An 18,045-nucleotide genomic window follows, 5' to 3' on the forward strand; every position below is an offset into this window, starting at 1 on the left:
ACACTTTGTTCTGTGACTGTCACCTTAGGTGTTACCTGTAACTATAGCAGGATTGGCATTGTCAGGTGGATATATGGTTTTAAAACTGACTGTCTTTTTAACCATTAGGCAACCCTTCCCCTCATCCTGTCAGAATGATCCATCAATGCCAGTGCCCTGCCTCTAACAATGGCCAAAACCTAAATGCTTCAGAGGTGGGCAGCAAAGAACCCTCAAAGCACCTGATTAGTTGCACTATGGCAAATAAATTAAATAAATAAATAAATTAATGGAGATATCCCATCTCCTAGAACTGGAAGGGAACTTGAAAGGTCATCGAGTCCAGCCCCCTGCCTTCACTAGCAGGACCAAGTACTGATTTTGCCCCAGATCCCCAAGTGGCCCCCTCAAGGATTGAACTCACAACCCTGGGTTTAGCAGGCCAATGCTCAAACCACTGAGCTATCCCCCCCCCCCCCCCCCCCCCCCCGAAGGGAGGGAGGGATGGATGGATGGATACCAAGTGCAGAAATTTCCTTCCTAACCAGAGTCAACTACTGGCATTTGTCAATGTGACTGTGGTTTCCGACTCATTGGGGACTCGATTCTGCAAGAAATTTGGGGATTTTGGCCCAATCCAGCAAGGCACTTAAGCACATGCTTAACTGAAAACTCAAGCAGCCCCACTGTAGTCAATGGGACTACTTAAGTGTTTCAAGTTAAGCACGTGCTTAAGGTCTTTGCTGGATCAGGGCCAGAGCATTCAACACTTCACAAGACGGAGGCCAGTAATGAAGGGCCAAGTGCAGGGCATCTGACAGATACAGAAATCAGCTCCAATTCTAAATGTTTAGCTTATTTTCTGTAAAGGGTATGAAAACAAGCCTCTCTCCTAAACTCCTGCATTGTGGACAGCAACTCTGCTTTGGTGAACTCTAAAGAAAACATGAATCACTCAACACTTATCAGTTCAAAACACCCGTGCAATTAACAAGATTTTTTTTTCCTACAGTATAATTATATACATTTTAATGCAATTACCACCTCTGTATTTTGTACATTAAACAGTAGGCAACCAAAGGAAGAGAGATACTTTATTTTTCTTGGCTGAGCGTTCCTGAAAATAATAGTATATTGCAAAACTGCCTTGCCTAGAGGGGTTTGTCTTTACAAGAAAAGAAGGGAAGAGAATAGAAAAGGAAGATGGGGGGAAGAAAAAAGATGCAAGTACAATATATGGTCTTCCCCTGCTAGTCTATAATTTGTAAGGTGCCATGCACAGGCAGCTGGACCCTGGAAATCAACCCTCTGCCAGGCATCCCATCCATCCCCAACAGCCAAAGAAAAGGAAAACCAAATAAATAAAACAAATGGCCATCCGTCAGTCCCCAAAGCTGGGGTCATTAAGCAGATTAAAGTTTCCAAGCTCTGGCCAGCGGCATGGTTAGCAAAGTGCAGTTAAAGTGCCCAAATTGGATTACTACTTCTCTTCGGTTTCCGTGCCAAGTTGGCCAGCAGATTGAGGGATACATGAGATAGCAAGAGGGGAGGGAGGTGGAAAGCCCGCAGGCTGCTCTGCAAGCTGTTGGCCGTTGAGCAGCCTTAGCCAGGCTACTGCAGTACAGAGTCAAACTACAAGGGGGTGAGGCAAGGCTGATGGTGTTGGCTGCATTTGGGCAACTCTATTAGAGACACCAATGGGGGATCGCAGAGGGATTCCTAACACACACTTGGGTAGCAGGACAATGTAGGAGCACTGTCCACAGGGTCAGGAAAGGGCAGCCCAGTTGTTGCGAGCTGACTGTGTCACCTGTGCCATCACAGCTCATCACCCTTTCCACTTACTCCATCCAGAGCTCTCAGACCACTTTCCACCAGTAAGGCAACATCATCATCCCTGGCTACACAGATGGGGAAATTGAGTCACGCAGGGGCAAAGTAACTTGCCCAAGGCCACACTGCAGGTCAGAAGCAGAACTCAGGTCTCTCATATCCCAGCGCCATGCCCCAACTACTAGACCGCAGCTTCCCCAGGAAGCCAGAGAGATTACAAAACTAATCTAGTGTTTAATCAATAAACAAAATACTCTGCATTCAATTAAACCACCACCACAATTCAGAAAGGATTCTATCAACGCTGAAAACAACAAACCAAACACATGTGGAGCCTTGGACAAGGGTTAAACCCCCTTTGTTACAGTGTTCTGGTAACTGTAAAACCATCATCCGTCACAAGCCCAGGATTATATTATATACTTTGCATTTAGATAGCACCTTACATCCAAGGATAAATAAGGAAAAAAGAAAACCCAGTTCAGTTTAAGTTTGACAGTCCAGACACAGGGTTTGTATTTTAAGTTGATTTAAATTGGCTTAAGCATTTTGTCACATAGGGAACAAGGAGCTTTGGCAGGTGTTTTTCATGCTCGTCCTAAATAAAGAACATCAGTTTTTAACAGTGAGGCTTTGTTAGCCAGTGGGGCTACATTTAATCTCCCAGTCAGAGAGATCTGCCTGCAGTGGAAAGGGTTGGAAGCAGCGATGGTGCGAAAACAAGGGAGAAGTTGGGATAGATCACAACCGCAGCATCTAACAGTAAAGGCTGCTCCAACAGGAAACACATGGCCATAGCCGAGCTGCTGGTTTGAATGGTTACACTTTAAAAAAACAAAAACAAAAAGTGATTGCTACCTCCACCGGTGTTCCCCTCCAGAGCGAAACTAGCCTTGCTCCTGCTACCAGGTCAGAAGACTTCTTTGGCATGAAAGACATTAGATACAGTTAAGCCACATTGTGTTTGCTAAGGCGGCCCTGTATCCAGTCAGTGCTGTTGGCTCTGCAGAAGGCCATCAGGATTTATTTCTTAGTTAGCACTTCACCACCACGGTGCACATGACATTTGCTCAAACAAGACTCCCAGACGTATCTGGATGAACAAGCTGTCTGTGTTTACACGTGCTGTACCCGGTGCACGCCGCAGTACTGGCACCAGAACGCAGGCTGTGTGTGTTAGAGACAGAGGCAGGACATACCAGCATCCCCCCGTAGATCAGATCTATAAAGGGGAGTTGTTTAGCATGCAGCAGCCCCCGGAATGTGCCACACGCTGCACAGACACAGGGTACAATACATCAAAGCCCCTGCTTTCAATGGTGGGCACCGGTGCTCAGCTTGAGACACATGGGGCCTGATTTTCAGAGAAGACGGGCACTCACAACTCTCACTGGCCTTAGGTGGAGCAGCAGGTGCTCAGCATCTCTGAGAAATCAGGCCCCAGGTGTCTCAGGTTGGGCATCCAACCAAAAATGGATGCATCCAAAATAATCAGTGTCCACTTTTGAACTAAACTCCCCGTCTCTCAGCCTCACACACACACCAACCCCAAGCTTCAGTTCCACTGCCCTTCCTCCATTCCCACCACACAAATGAGCAGGTCACTCCTGGGAAATTAATAGGGTACATGCTCAGAAGATTTAGTTGGCTAGACTCTTACAGACATTGCAAAAAAAGCGGGTCTTGAGAAGGGATTGAGGAGAAGGTGATGGGTTACCGTGAATAGCAACCCAAGATCTCTGTGCACTTCAACTATTTTGTTCTTTATGGTTTTGGTCACATGGAGCCTGATGCAGTTCAACATCTGTTTGTTTGCCAGGACCCCGGTGCAAGGCCCCAGGGCAAAAAGTCCAGCAGGGGGAGGAGTGGTGGGGGTGCCAACCTGCCATAATCTGCACCTGCTGGGCTGCAGGGGTCCAGGAAAACCAGGGAAGTAGAGAGCCCTGGCGAGGTCAGGGCATTTAAGGCCAGCTGGGGGATGAGCTGCCAGAGGAACCAAAACTATAAACTAAAACTGGCCCCACATCCAGTGAGATCCCCAGGGAGGGAGCAGCCACATTTCCCTTGGCTCGTCCCAGGTGCGGAGAGTTCTAACGCCAGCACCCGTGGCTCTGGGCCTTGCAAAAATAAGAAGTCAGTCAAACAGCAACAAAGACCGGAAGCCAGCCTGGGCCTATAGAGTAAACACAAACAAGAGTCCGCCATTAGCTTTGAACTGAGGGCAAAAAACTGGGCTCAAATGGAGAGTCACTCCACTGAAATACACAGTGGATTTACACCCCACATGCCTGTGCACAATCTGGACCAAAGGGTTTATTTCTGTTCTCCCTCTCGGTTTCAGAGAGGAATGGCTGGCTGGCTGTGTCTTCTTGTATCCGAATGGGGGAGAGGATGAGAGGCATGCAGCCACAGTGCACAGGCAAGGCATAAGCTTTTACTGCCCCCTCAGATTTCAGCAGTGTAAGTCTCCCACTAAATAACAGCAGCCATAAACACTGATGCGTGTCCCTCAATCCCATCACAGCTTTAGTTAGGAGGGGCTGGTTTATCCATTTCAGTGCTCGCTCTGCCGTTAACAGGAAAAGTGCTTCTAGATTGAAGCAAAAAAAATTTCACATCCAGAATCACAATCCAAGTGTCCATGGAGGTGGATTCCTAGGCTCTACCCCAAATTTTACACCTCAGGAAAGGGGGCTAAGCAGGAAAAACTTTAGGCTTTCTTCCATTCCCATCCCTCATCATGTCTGTTTACGAATGAGCTCTTTCAGGTATTGATATCTTACTGCACTAACAAAAATAATCTTTAGAATGTGATCTACAGAACAGAAAGCCCAGCGATCAAACTGTGAAAGACAAAACCATCCCCCTGGCTGGTGTTTCTTTATAAATCCATTGGAGAGGGACTACACGTTATTCCTCTCCACTGGGATCTTAATCCAGAGAGACAGATCTGTTTAACTTCTCTGCATAACAGATGATACTGGGTGCATTCAAGTAACACCTAGATCTGGAATGGGGTTCACTGGATTCCCAGCTCCTCATCCTCGTGGTGTATCTGTATGCTATACAATCACCTATTTTGGACCCGAACTTCCTTTCCACCCACGCAACCTTGATACTGTCTCGCTTCTCTTAACACTGTAATTTACTCATATCAGAAGAGCTGAACTATGCAAATACTCAGAGGCAAAACCTTCTCTCTTTGTAACCACTTAAGAAATTATCTCCACATCATCTAGGAAATTTCTACCCTGCAGATTTTCCTTGGCTTCCTTACTCGGCACATTCGGTCACTGGTATCTTGAGAGAGATACACCAAGTCACTCATTTTACCCACTGAGTATATACAAAAGACCTTGAGATTGTTCAGGAAGCAATTAGACGCTGTTCAGAGGAAAATGGTGTTTTCAAATGGATAACCTTTGATGTAGTCAACAGCCTTTTCTTGTCCCTTTTATGTGCCCCCTTGCAGAAGAGATGAATAATTTTCATTCCTGCAAAAGGCCAACAACACGCTCTTATACAGAATACTCCCTGTAAACTGATTTTATCTTAAGCAAGACAAAAAGTGCCTCCTAAATGCAGCTCATCTTCACAACTTTTCTCCCCTCAGAGGTCCTGACATAAGAGGATGATCATGAATTTTTATTAGCATGTTTGCTCTTGTTTTTCTCTCCCTGAAGCATGAGGGACAAGGGAGTTAACAAGTAAGGCTAATGCCTGTCTTTTCCCTCCCAACCCATCTCATCTTTAACCAGTGACCTTCATGTCAAGTTCTGCTTACATACTGGCTCTCCTCACCCCACCTCCCTCAGCACAAACACACATGCTTTGCTAGGGAGAGAAGGAAGAATCTGACTGCTGTGAGGGGTGGGAAGGGAGGGAGGGCAAAAAACACCTAGAAAAATAGGGATTTAAGTATTCCACAGAGCATGCCACTGAATATTTGCAGAACCCTCCCCACAAGCACACTGGAGCTGTGTGCCTGTGTCCAGTCCTCAGCGCAGTGCTATATGTAAATGGTCAAGGAAAATAAACGGAGGGACAAATAGCTCTTTTCACCACCTTCCATGTTAATATTAGAGCGCTTCACACACACAGTGGTACATGTATAGGCGTCTATAAATCCACCCTGTGCAACTAGATATGGCTATAATCACAGATACACATTGTGTGGAAGAGCACAGCAGCCTCTCACAAACTACAGTATAATAAATGCTTCACCCATATATGGCGCTTTACCTTTTTCAACACACTGCAAACCTGAATTAATCCTCACAACACCCCTGTGTGAGCCGGTCATCCTCCTTCTTTTACAGATGGGGAAACTGAGGCACAGAGAGGTGAGGAGGCTATAATGCTCTGCACATTTCTCTGCATATTGACTCACCTCTACTGCCCATTCCAGTGGATGCAAGGAATAAGCCAAGGAGAGGTCTCTAGATTGAGCTGTTTGGTCAGTTTCACTAGCACAGCTGGGTTAATGCAGGCGGTGGAGGAAATTTACAAGCACAAAAAATAGCTGCTTCATCTTGGAAAGAGGAAATCCAGCATGGGAATGAAAATCCTCTCCGTAGGGCAATAGGGACTGAGACCCACGCACTCCGGGATGCACCTAGGGAGCCTTGTGTACCCGCACAGCCCACACAATCTCCTGTCTGGCTATACCCACTACTCCCTGGGAAGATCTGGCGAGTCACCCAAGCAGGAAAGGGATGCCTCTCTGCCCTCACTCTGACCAGCTAAGGCACGGAAGGCATCTCCTCCAGGAGCCCAAAGCAGGAGCAACACCAACCAGCCCCCATGCACGCTGGGCTTCCCCTAATAAAAGATGAACCGTACACTCCAGGCAAAGTTCCTCAACCCCAGACACCCAGAGAAAGAAGAGCCCCAGGGGCTCAGATGAGCAATAAGTCAGGGCTTGGGGGACGCCAGCTCTTCCCCCCCCCCCCCCCACCTTCAGACACCCACAATTGGACAAGCACAACACTAGCAAGAGAGTTAGACCTTATATACCTCTTAATAAATTATATACTGGAAAAAAGAACGACCCCCATCCCCCACCCACCAAAAATATCTGTGGTGAACAATCAGAGTAAACTTTTCCCTTTAAGCCCAGGCACGAGGGAGGGGAGATGCTGATGGAAATAAATACAATCTAAAGCGCTATCTTCACTGCCGGATCCATTCCAAGGATGACTCGGAGTTAGTCACTATTGCAATGCAAAGCTATTTCCCAGCTTTGCAGTCTCCAAATCCGGGCAGGATTGCTTTCCACCTCCAGCCCAGACCCAGCTCTTCTCTACAACAAGTCCCCAGAAAGCAGAGACTGGGGAGGAGAAGATGCAGTGCAGCTTTCACAGCCTTCACTAAACGCCCCATCTCCCCACAATAGCCAGATCGCTTCCCTCCGTGGGACTTACACAGGGAGGAGAAAGCGTCTTTTAAAAATAAAATACAATACCAGGCAGATGTAAATGCAGAGAGATCTGGCATGGCTTTCGCTCCTGGCTCACTCCCTGCCATGCACACATACAATCCATCCTGCCTGCTCCAGGATCTGCATTCCCCCTTGTCCTAGCTCTTCCGTACCTTCCACATTGCCACTGCATGTTGTGACGGGGGGGGGGGGGGTCTCCCTCGCAGCCCCCCTCATACAGGGAACCAGCAGTAGCACGTTTCACCCCCAGAGAGAGCATTTTAAGCGTTAAAATATTCCCCCCCCCCCCCATCTATTCTAAATTAAGCTGTTACAACCACATGCTGATCAATTTCAGTCTTTTCCATGTCATCCCCCCATTACACACACACCCTTTAGTCAATTTCAAAGGCAGCAGATTTCCTTGTCCTCCACACTTTTAATAGCAAACCCCCTTCACGTTCATTTTAAACTCTTTCCGCTCCAACCCTGCCACATTTCAGGGGAAGCCATTCAGACTCATTTTGAAGCAGATTTTCCCTGTGCAATCCACCCACCCCCTCGGATCCTTTTCGGCTAGGCGATTACCCTCTTCTCCCCACACCCCCAAACGTTTTCTTGTCTCTCTAGTTTACATTCTTCCAGCACCGGCAGAACACAACGCGCGCGCACACACACACACACACACAATCACAGCAGCGATCCCACCCAGCAAAAGAATCCAGCAAACTCCTCTTCCCCTGTGCATGCGAAAAGAAAGAAGGATCTCCCCGCAGGGGGAAGGAAAACTGCAAATCCTACCCCAGCACAGCGCAGGCTTCCCGCGAGCTGAGAAACGCAGAACATTTCCCTGTCTGTCTGTGTGTCTCTCTCTCAGATGGGGCACAACTGTTCCAGAGCCAGGCTGGGAAACAAGGAGAAAGGCAGTTTGCAATCCCCTCACCCTCCTGTACAACCACCTTTCCCCTGCCTCTCGCTGCACAATCACCGCCTCTTTTGTTTTTAGAAAGGGGAAGAGAAAAAACATGCATCCGATTCCTGGGAACTGAAGGAGTAAAGTTGGATTCTGGTTACTTACAGCCTGGACCGGAGCTTGCTTCAGATGTGCCAGCCATAATTACATTCCACACCAACCAACTAGCCCTCCCCCCTCCCTGCAAGCCGGGGCTCCGCGCCTCGCTCGCTCCTCCGCTGCCGCTGCCTCTGACCAGCATGAATGGAATTGGAATGGAATGCAGCGCAGGGTTCCAATGGAACTCCAGCCTCGATCTGACTTCCCAGGGAGAGCGACTGAGGCGCACGTTCAAAGAGGCAGCTGCTGGCTGCTCCCCCAGCAATCCCCTCTAGAGGGCGCCCTGGCCTGCGCAGACTGGCGCACCGAGAGAGGAGGAGGAGCCGAGGAGCCGAAAGGGGCGGGCACCCAGTTAAAAGGGCAATGGCCGAGGGGCTGCCGTAAAAGCGGCAATGCTTTTGTAAGTGCCAGGAGGCTCCACAAGGGCTGGAAGAACCTGCAGGTCCCTTGTTCTCAGCTCCCCAACAGGGCAGGCGAGGGGCTGGGAATAAACTAGCAGTGTGCTGGCAGCCAAGCCCAATACTGCTGTGCAAGTTTACAGCACCTTCCAGCCAGGGATGGCAACAACTCTCGAATGACCGAATTCTGCTGCCCATTGTAGCATCACCACGGTTTTAAAAACGTGGACATTGAGGCACACACCGAGAGGCCAAGGTCACAGGGTGACTAAGGGCAGAGCTGAAAATAGAACCCAGGAGTCCTTTTTCCTAGAGCCCTGCTCCAGCTACTGGATCACATACCCTCCCAGAAACAGAACCCAGGAAACTTGACCCTGTGTCCACCACTAGACGGCACTTCCTCTCAGAACCAGGAACAAGGCTCAGGAGACAACTCTCCATTCCTTGGTCCAGTCACTAGACTACACTGCCTCCTTGAGCTGTGAACAGTTCAAACACATGTACTTACAATCAGATAAACATACAATGCCTGAGTTTCACTGCTATGGATACCAATCACTTTATTTAGCAAGTAATGACCCAGCATCAACAGTCTGGTTGTTTAATTTGTGCTCCCCCGGCCTGGGTAAAGGAAAATAAACAACTGAATCACAATCATATTTTGCATTTTGATACTACTTTTCAAAGGAAGGGCTCAAAACACCTTAAAAGTTATTAACCACCTCTGGGAGTCCTGAGCATCATCCGTACTTTACAGTTAGGGTAACGGCCAGCACCAAGAAATTAAGTGGTTTGCCCAAGGTCATGTTAATTTTGCCAAGTTTGTTCTGACTTGCCATGCATTAGCATCAAGTAAATAGCAAAACCAGGACTAGAACCCCAAGAATCCTGACTCTGTGCCCCATGCTCTAATCATTTAACGCTCCCTCCCTTTACTGTTTTTCATCCTGAAGGTATCCCCAGATTTTGCATAACCCACACACATACAGTATAACAGCTGAGCAGCACAGCAGCAGAAGGCAGGCAAAATGTTGATCAAGGATCCCAAGACAAACCCCCGTACGCACAGCAGAGAGGCTCTGGATTTTAAGGCCTCATCGGAAGAATCACACTTCAGCATTCTCCCCAGTACCATGGCAAGAGCACTGATGTCCCGGCTGTGCAAGGTTGCATTGGCACAGGGGGCACTGTCTAGATACTGACATGGTTGGTAAAGAAAAACAGCCACTCAAAATGCAGGTAGAAAACGAGGGAATATTTTCCAAATTAAAGAGACCAAAAATTGTTAGGGGGAAAACAATATCCCCGGCCTCCTAGGAAAGCACTGCAAACTCTAGACAAGGGGGAGGAGCATTCACCGTTAGGGGGCCATTCAGAGCCAGGCTTGTGGTATCCCAGGCCCAGATCAACCCTTCCCAGGCTCAGATCAGGCTATTAACAGACAGGGCTTTGGGGATAGAAAATTCTGCAAAGATCTCCCCCTGCACTTCCCCTAGGGTCATGTTATCAGAGGGTGGGACAATGGTAGGAGGGAGGGATAATGTGGGTCCCCTCCAGCCCTCTCCCTCCGGCCTCTATCCTCACTCCACAGAGGGGGCACCATGGGGACAACACCCCAGAGGGTCTGACTCCACCACCACCCTGTAGATACTATGTGCAGACACGGTGGCCCATCTGAAGGTGGCTCAGTGGCATACAATATGAAATGAGTTTGGGGTCCTAGGACCTATTCTGGCCCCTTTCACAGGTGCAGAGACCCCTGACCCAGTGGACTTGGCACATGTCCAGCTTGCCACAAAGCACACAGAAGATCCTGGGGAGACCACAGCTGCAGTGTCTTGGCCATGCTCCCCAGGAGACAGCACAGGGGCTAAGGGTGCAATAGGAGCTCTGGAGCAGCTGCCACTTTGTGGCCTGTGAACTCCTTCCCCGGCCCTAGTGGGGCGGCCCCCAATGCATAGCAGAGCCACATGGGTTGAGTGCTGGTTCCAAAAGCTAGCCCTTAGTCCAGTTCCCAGTGGACAGATGGGCACACATCTCAATTGACAGTAGTGGGCAATATCTGCCAAGAGGCCCATGCAGACTGGATTCCTGTTCTGGGGCGAGTGACATCGGCAGGGGGCCACACAGGAAGCTGGTCCCTCCTCTCCCCATGCTGTGTCCATTCTGCAGCGAGACAGAGGACTTCGTGCTCCAGAGTTGTCAGTTCAGTATCTTCCACTGGCACTAAATTCACTTCACTTAAAAACAAAATTATAAAGAGGATAAGTAATAAAAGCCATAAACAAGACTAAGTGACGGTTTGAGTTGATTATTTGTCTTTTAAAAACACACTCCGTGCCAGCCACTTTTATCGCTTCAATTTTTTCCCTTTATTCTCTGCTCCTTGTGACACTCTCTTATCATCCGAGAAAGCAACATTGCTTCCACACTGAGCTGTGTCCTCCTCTGGCAAAGGGGCCCCTGCTCTTTCCAAACATCTCTCACCTCAGAACCAACTCACTAGACCAAACACATGTCTTGCAGGATATTTATCTACACAGAATAAAATGTAAGGAATCTGCAGGAAGCTCATAACTGGTCAAGACTCATAGTCATTGTGAGCTGTATATACGGGTTATATTTATGGAATAATGTATTTATACTGAAAGCATGCTTTATGGACTTGGAGTAGAAATTAGTCACCAGAAGTCCTGTGTCTCGGGAATTACCCATTCAAGCAAGAGGGAGTTGTCACACACACACACCCCCGCCACTGGGCTGGGGACATAAGGCAAGGTTCTATTGTCTACCCTTGCCACACCCCACTGAATGGAAAACCATCAGAGACAATTACAAATAACTGAAACACTTGGTGGTGAAAAGGAACATTATAGCAGGCAGGAGTTGGCCCTGGCTATGAATCAGAGTGTAGGAGAAGGCACTCTGTATCCATTCACTGAGGAAACCCCTTCGGGAGCAAGGGGCTTTCATGAACATATGGATCCTGGTTCTTGTGCAATCCGTCAGCTCTGCAACAGACTGAACTTGGTGGAGATCCTACCTTAGTATATAGGAAAGCTAACTGTTGGGGCTTGTCTACACCACGCAGCTTTTAGCAACAAGGCTGTGTCGACACAGCCTTGTCGCTAAAAGTCAGCGTGTGTAAACGCTCTTTGTTGGTACTTTGTCAGCACTTTTGCCAACAAAATACTTCCAGCCCTGCCAACAAAGCTGTGTTCACACTGTCACTTGCATCGGCAAAACTTTTGTCTTTCGCGGGGGGGCTTTTTTAAGTACCTGTGAAAGACAAAAGTTTTGTCCACAACTTCGCAGTGTAGACAAGCAATAAGTGTGGACCCAGGTTCGTGTTTTAATAATTCTGTTTTGAGTTGTAACCAGCTGTTTCCACCACTTCCTCTCATATCTAGTTAAATCTTTAGTTTCTCTTAATAAGCCTACTTTTGTTTTATTATGAGTGCTGTGTGGTTTATGGTAAAATGGTAAACGGAGCTACACTGCACTGTTGGGTGCAGAGGATCTGGAATTTCTGTGAGTAGTCAGTGTCAGGGGAACAATTCAAAGGAGACTTGGGGACAGGGGTGCACCGACTGTTAACCTGCAAGATGAAGTCAAGGCCAGAGGAGCCCAGAGGAGAGTGCCTGAGTGGCTGAAAGGCTGGTGGTGCCAGGGAGCTGGTGGTGCCACCCAGCTACCACAGGAAAGAATCCCTGTCACTGGAGGAAGGGGAGAACAAGATGACTCACAGTCTTAGGTACCCTGAGAATCATCATCCCTCCCATCTGCCAACTCCTGATTCCCCCTTCCCCCTGTACTTCCCTCCACCCCCCAGTGAAATCACTGCACCTGTTTGTTCCTTTCTTTCTCTGCACACCAGGATTGCCTGGGACATCAGCTCCCCCGCACCACCCAACCAGCAGAGGGCCTCCTGCACATTTTTGTAAGTCCCACAAAAATGGCAACTGTGTTCTTTTTCCTATGACATTTCTCAATTGGATTGTGATCCTTTTTAACAACAATTAGATATTTCAAGTCAGAAGTGCACTTCAAAAGACAGTGCAAGGATTTTGTGATCAGAAATGTCTGAGACATAAGCCTGAGGATGTCTCTTTAACTGGGTTGGGCTGGAGCCTCAGGCAAGTTTGCCTTAACAGAACTTAAGTTTGGTGATGCACAGGATGTAATGTGCTAGGGGAAAGGCGCAAATGACTACAACACAGGCATGGTCATGGAGAATCAGGCCCAGGGGACCGAGAAGGGAGGCGGTCTGTTCCTCCCTGCTCCTGGAGCTGCTGGGGGCCAGTTCAGGGGGGCACCATCCACACAGATCCAATAGTAGGATTGGGCCTTCATCTATCCACAGGTCAGCACTAACAATGCACATCTCTATTCCAAATGACACCTCTGCCATTGCTTAGCCAACTGGGTTCTTGAATGATTCTGCTTTGCAAGAGCCAGAACCAAAGAGGGGTGAAGGAAATTCCTGACCTGCATGAGTCACAGCTCCCTAAGGGACACCTCTCTGCCCAGTAAGATTAATTGGCCTGTTTACTGTCCCTGCATCTGAGCATCTGCATGGCTGAGTAGGGTTACCACCTTTGAAATGCAAAAAAACCCAGCCCCAACCCCCTGCCACAAGGCAAGCCCACCACAACCACAACCCCCAGCCATAAGGTAACTCTGCAACCTCTCCCCCCCTCAACAGCCACTTACAGTATCTAGAGAGATAACATATATAGATAAGATTGGTAAGATTGGTCACCTCACTCTTGGGTGACTCACACCCTCTCTCACACACATGCGTGGTGCGCTTGCGTGTTGGTGGGCAGACAGCTGCTGTATTTTCAACTGTTTTGATCTGTTATCACTTGAACTGCGAAAGTGGGAACACTACAGCATCTTCAGCTGGACACAGACACTTTTAACATTAGATATCCCAGTGTATTGTGATAATAATGCAAATCTTTAGACCCATGTAAAAAAAAAAAACCCCCAGCAGATTCAATTATTTTTCTGGCAACTGGCAAATCCATAAAAAAAACCCAGCCAGGTTGGTCAAATACCAGCCAGCTGATAACCAGTTGAAAGGGAGAACCTGCTCTGGAATTTGTTTCCCTTGCTGCTCTTACAGATGTTGAGTTTGTTGCCCCCTTGGGACTCGGTGCAAAGCCCAACTCTTTCCTACAGCTCTAGCGTCAGAGGGCGAGGGTATGTGTATTTCTGTCTACAGCTGAGCATGTCAGGGTGCCTGCACCAAGAGATAATCCGACGTGTACCAATGAACACAAATACTCTTCTTCGTAATGAGGCTTTGCACCCACAGCATGTTTTCACTTGAGGATTTCAAAGCGCTTTATCAGGGGATCAGGGGAGTAAAGTATGGATACTCCATTTTACAGCTGGGGAACCTGAGGCACAGAAAGGGGAAGTGTCACGCCATCTAGGGAATTGGGAATGAGACTCCCAGACCAGCGTTCAGATCACTGGACCACAGATGGCCCCTACTTCATGCCTCTTGGGATATGGATTGTAGGGACTTCCCCAACCTACAGGCCTTTACATTAACAATATGACTGAAACAGGACTAAATTCCCAATCCTGATCTTTAGCTATCCTAGAATTACCAATTTAACAACTGCTACTAATGGGTCCAGTTAGCCTATGTGAAAGCTTCCTAGGAGAGCACCCCATGCCGTTCTGGATTCATGCTCCCTCTGGCTGAGTTAGGAGTGGTTTGATGGGATCAGGAAGGAGCTACATGCAGGATAAGCAGGTTGGCGCCACACAGGGGGAATAAGAGAGGAAAATGTGGGGTTCTGGAAGCCAGAGCTGAACTTACAACTGGTAGGGCCCCAAGTAGCCAGAATGGAGAGGAAACCAGGGTCTTGAACTGCTTTCCCTTCCGGCAGGCCAAGATCTAGCAGAAAGTAGATCATTGAATCAACTGTGCAGGTCCCCAGGGGTCCCTTACGGTGCCAAAGGCTGGTCCTGCTCAAAAGCTACCCAACAGCAACACAGAATTGCCAGCAACTCCACTTGGCATGTCCATTCCAATCTAAACAGGGTTGGTTGCGTTTTCAATCCCGTCAACCCAAAAAGACAGAATACAATATCTGCCCTATTGTGGCAGCTTTGTGGAGCCTTGACTGGATGCATTCCCTTTCAAGTGCCGGTTTCTCCTCCTGTATTTGTCACATTCCCTATTTGTGTATAGAGCACAGTGCGGAGGCTTAAAAGCTTTTGAGACAGAGAGGAAAAGAATGAACAAACTAGCTCTGACTAAAGCAAAATGATTGGAGTTTGGGTTCCTCTCCCCTGGATTGAAATGAACAGCTTTCCTTCTTCCTCCCCCCCCCCCCCCCCGCCCGAGGCTAAATTTAGTGAATTCTTTTCACAATAAAATCTTGTCAGGAATTCACATCCAAAGAGGCTGCTACTTTCGGCTCTCGAGGGAGTTACTGAGACAGCGAAACCTCTTAACCATGTGAGGAAGAAGAAAGAAAATATTCAAGAGATCCCCCACCGCCCCTTTAAGAACCTTCTCTCTCTCTGACTTCGTCTCAGGATCCTTACAGAAGCACCTTGGCCTCCTCTTCTCTGGCTACTTCATTGTCCTGCAGGCACAAGGTAATGGGTTGAATTATCCCTAGCCCTGGTAAGTGCTTCACACACTAGGCAGGATCACATGGTCCTTGGGCAATACTCCCATGGACAGCAGTAGCGATGCCACTTGTGTAAGGACTGCAGGATCAGGGTCATTATCCCCTGGTCTAATGGTTCATGGGGAGGAGGTTGAGGTGACGGATGTCCTCATTTCTGCTCAAACTAAGGGGATCTGGATTGTCAGAAAGGGGGTGAGAGAAATTAAGGTCAGTGGCTGAGCTGGGAAAAGAGCCCAGGAGTCCTGTCTCCCAGTCTCATGCTCCAGCCACTAGGAAACATATCAGCAGAATTCTATGGGTCAGGTATAGACACTGAAGAATAAAACAAGTAACGTGAATGTCCAGGCCGCAGAGCAGGAAGTGGGCAGCCTGGGAGCCGGCAGGGGAATTCTGATGGGTTTGGGTTGAAGCAGAAGCAATCTTTCACCCAGAGTCCCCACAACCACAACCGCAGCATTAGGACAGCAGGAGCCATTGCGGCTGTTGTGACATACATACAGCGCACCATGGAGGGTGCAGCTTCTATAAATGCAGATCCACCAGCCAGGCCCACACAGTTGTCCCAAGTCCCAAAGCAGAAAGAGCTCACAGCTCCGTGCCGCAGGAGATCCAGGCTTTTGCATAGGCTGCCCACTTCCACGCGTACCCTCCCTGCACAGTGGGATCCCATGGTATTCAGCAGCCCGCAGTTAGGCCAGAACACTTGGCCCAGTTGGTTTCTAGCCTGCCCATCTCTTCTGTCACTGTTCTAGGATCTGTTCTTTCATTTCATTTTATGTTTGCAATGTTTTCCCATTCACCTTTAGTTGAGAAGACACCTAAGATGCATACTATCAGTCATGCTCCAGTCCCCCGCCTGCCCCAGGGCAACTGGCATGAAAGGAACATTGAAGGTACTTGACATTACAGAGCTCTTGTTGGCTCTGGAGGGAAGATTGGAAGTAGATGGCTCGGCTCTCGACTGGACCAAAAACCACAGAGGTTAGGGGCTTCCTCTCTCTCATTCTCATTATGCTGAGAATGAGTAGACGATGCCTGCACGACTCACTGAAAACTTTGACCCAAATTCCATGTAAAGGCATCTGTTTTCAGTATTTCTGGGCCATCTTCCTCTATTAGATGGATGACTCAGGGATCATTGTTCCTTAAGGTGACTTGGAAATATTTTGTTAAAAAGAAACTAGCTCAGGAGAGTGGTCGTGGCCGAGGGAGGCATTCCCTTTCAGCTCATTGGTTTGAATCCAGCCCAAGCTAAGAATGAGTGGCCAAAAATTATTATCTAAACTAGGGCTCTTTGGTGTGAAAAGGGTTTGGTGGCCTCAGGTCAGGTCTAGCGGCCACATACCACAGCCTAAAACCAACAGACACTTTTTCGATATGAGGTCTCCGGTAACAGAAGAGGAGCCTGAACTGCCCTGGAGTTTGGGGTACATCCCGATCCAAACGCTGCAGCTTAGTTCCAGCTGATGTGGAGACCGTATGTCCTTTTCTGCCATCCTCAGCTGGGCAAGAGGCAGCCGGAGCAGACAAATCCCTTTGAAACGCCAACCCTGCCATTTCCCCCACCTCACACTGATGTCTTTGCTAATAAAGAACCAGGGAATGGAAGCACAAAGCAGACAGGCTGGGCAAGCGGAATGGTGCCCAAACAGAGGGTTTGTCAAAGATTTCCAGTCGGCATCAGCAACTCTTTAAGCTTCTTGACAGTCGGGATAACAAAATATGTCTGTAGAACTCTGGGGATACAGAGTGAAATTAAAATGGATAATGAATAGAGCCATTTCCCAGGGTATCGCAGCTGCAAATGCTAGCAGGGGCAGAAAGCAAAATGCACTAGACAGGCACCCGGGAAAGGGGCCACGTGTGTTTTGGGGTCCCATCACCATGCAGCCCTGTGTTCCCCTGCCTGATGCATGAGGAAGGTATTTGCCATCTGCTAACAGGGATCTTACACTGTATCCTTGAGGGCTACCCTCTCGATTGCCAAGTATGCGCGATGTATTGTTGGGTACAGGGCTGATAGAATCATCTCTCCCATTTGCTTGTTGTGCTTATAGCCCTGGAATGGGGATTTTTTCTATTAGAGCCCTTGTTGAGCAGTCTGCGTCTGCAGGGGTTTGTGTTCTCTCCCCGCAGGGGTATAAAACAAGAGGATTGCACAGTTCAAGGACCCAGGTCATCTTGAGGCGGGGGAAGAAGGAAGAGGGAAAAAAAGGGAGGTGTCTTTATTTTATGTGTCCTGTAGCACTTGGATCAACCTGTTCTTAGACTTGGAGAATGGGGGGCTGTTTCCATATATTTGCCAAATGTCTCTGTCATCCCAAAGCGAGTTTGTATAAAGGGTGAGAGGGCAGATTGGGTTATTTCTTTGCTGTGATTACTCTGGGGTATGCTTGACAGATTCTCCAGATTGTTATTGGAAGGTCTGGGTGTAAGTTTCAATACGTGTGTGTCAAAGCAAGGCAATCAGAGATGAGATGTGGGGGTGAGGACAGAGGGAGGAGGAAGATTGTTTTTATGGGAGGTTTGCATGGCTCTCACTCTCTATCTTCTTTTAAGGCTGCCTTTGTACTCACAAAAGACACCAGATTTCACTGTCTCAGAGGCTGACGTCCTCCATTTCCACAGAACAAATACAACACACTGCGCCACTGTCCCCCGCCAACGTACCTTGACTATGGG

At 48.4% G+C, this 18,045-nt stretch overlaps 1 protein-coding gene across 5 annotated transcripts in view; it reads right to left on the minus strand.

Moving 5' to 3' along the window:
• Window positions 1-18,045, minus strand: part of PLXNA1 (plexin A1) — a 327,351-nt gene that overhangs the window by 265,411 nt on the left and 43,895 nt on the right. For 2 of the 5 annotated variants that reach the window (XM_034777202.1, XM_034777198.1), the window contains exon 1: window positions 8,310-8,530. The exons of 2 other annotated variants lie outside the window; for them this stretch is intronic. The gene's annotated coding sequence lies outside the window, so the exon portion shown is untranslated. Of the gene's footprint in view, window positions 1-7,276; window positions 7,294-8,309; window positions 8,531-18,045 lie in introns of those variants that run through there. One more of the 5 variants, XM_034777201.1, reaches the window with a different exon arrangement.

This window comes from Trachemys scripta, chromosome 7 (genome assembly GCF_013100865.1).
Source record: "Trachemys scripta elegans isolate TJP31775 chromosome 7, CAS_Tse_1.0, whole genome shotgun sequence".
Lineage (NCBI taxonomy): Eukaryota > Metazoa > Chordata > Testudines > Emydidae > Trachemys > Trachemys scripta.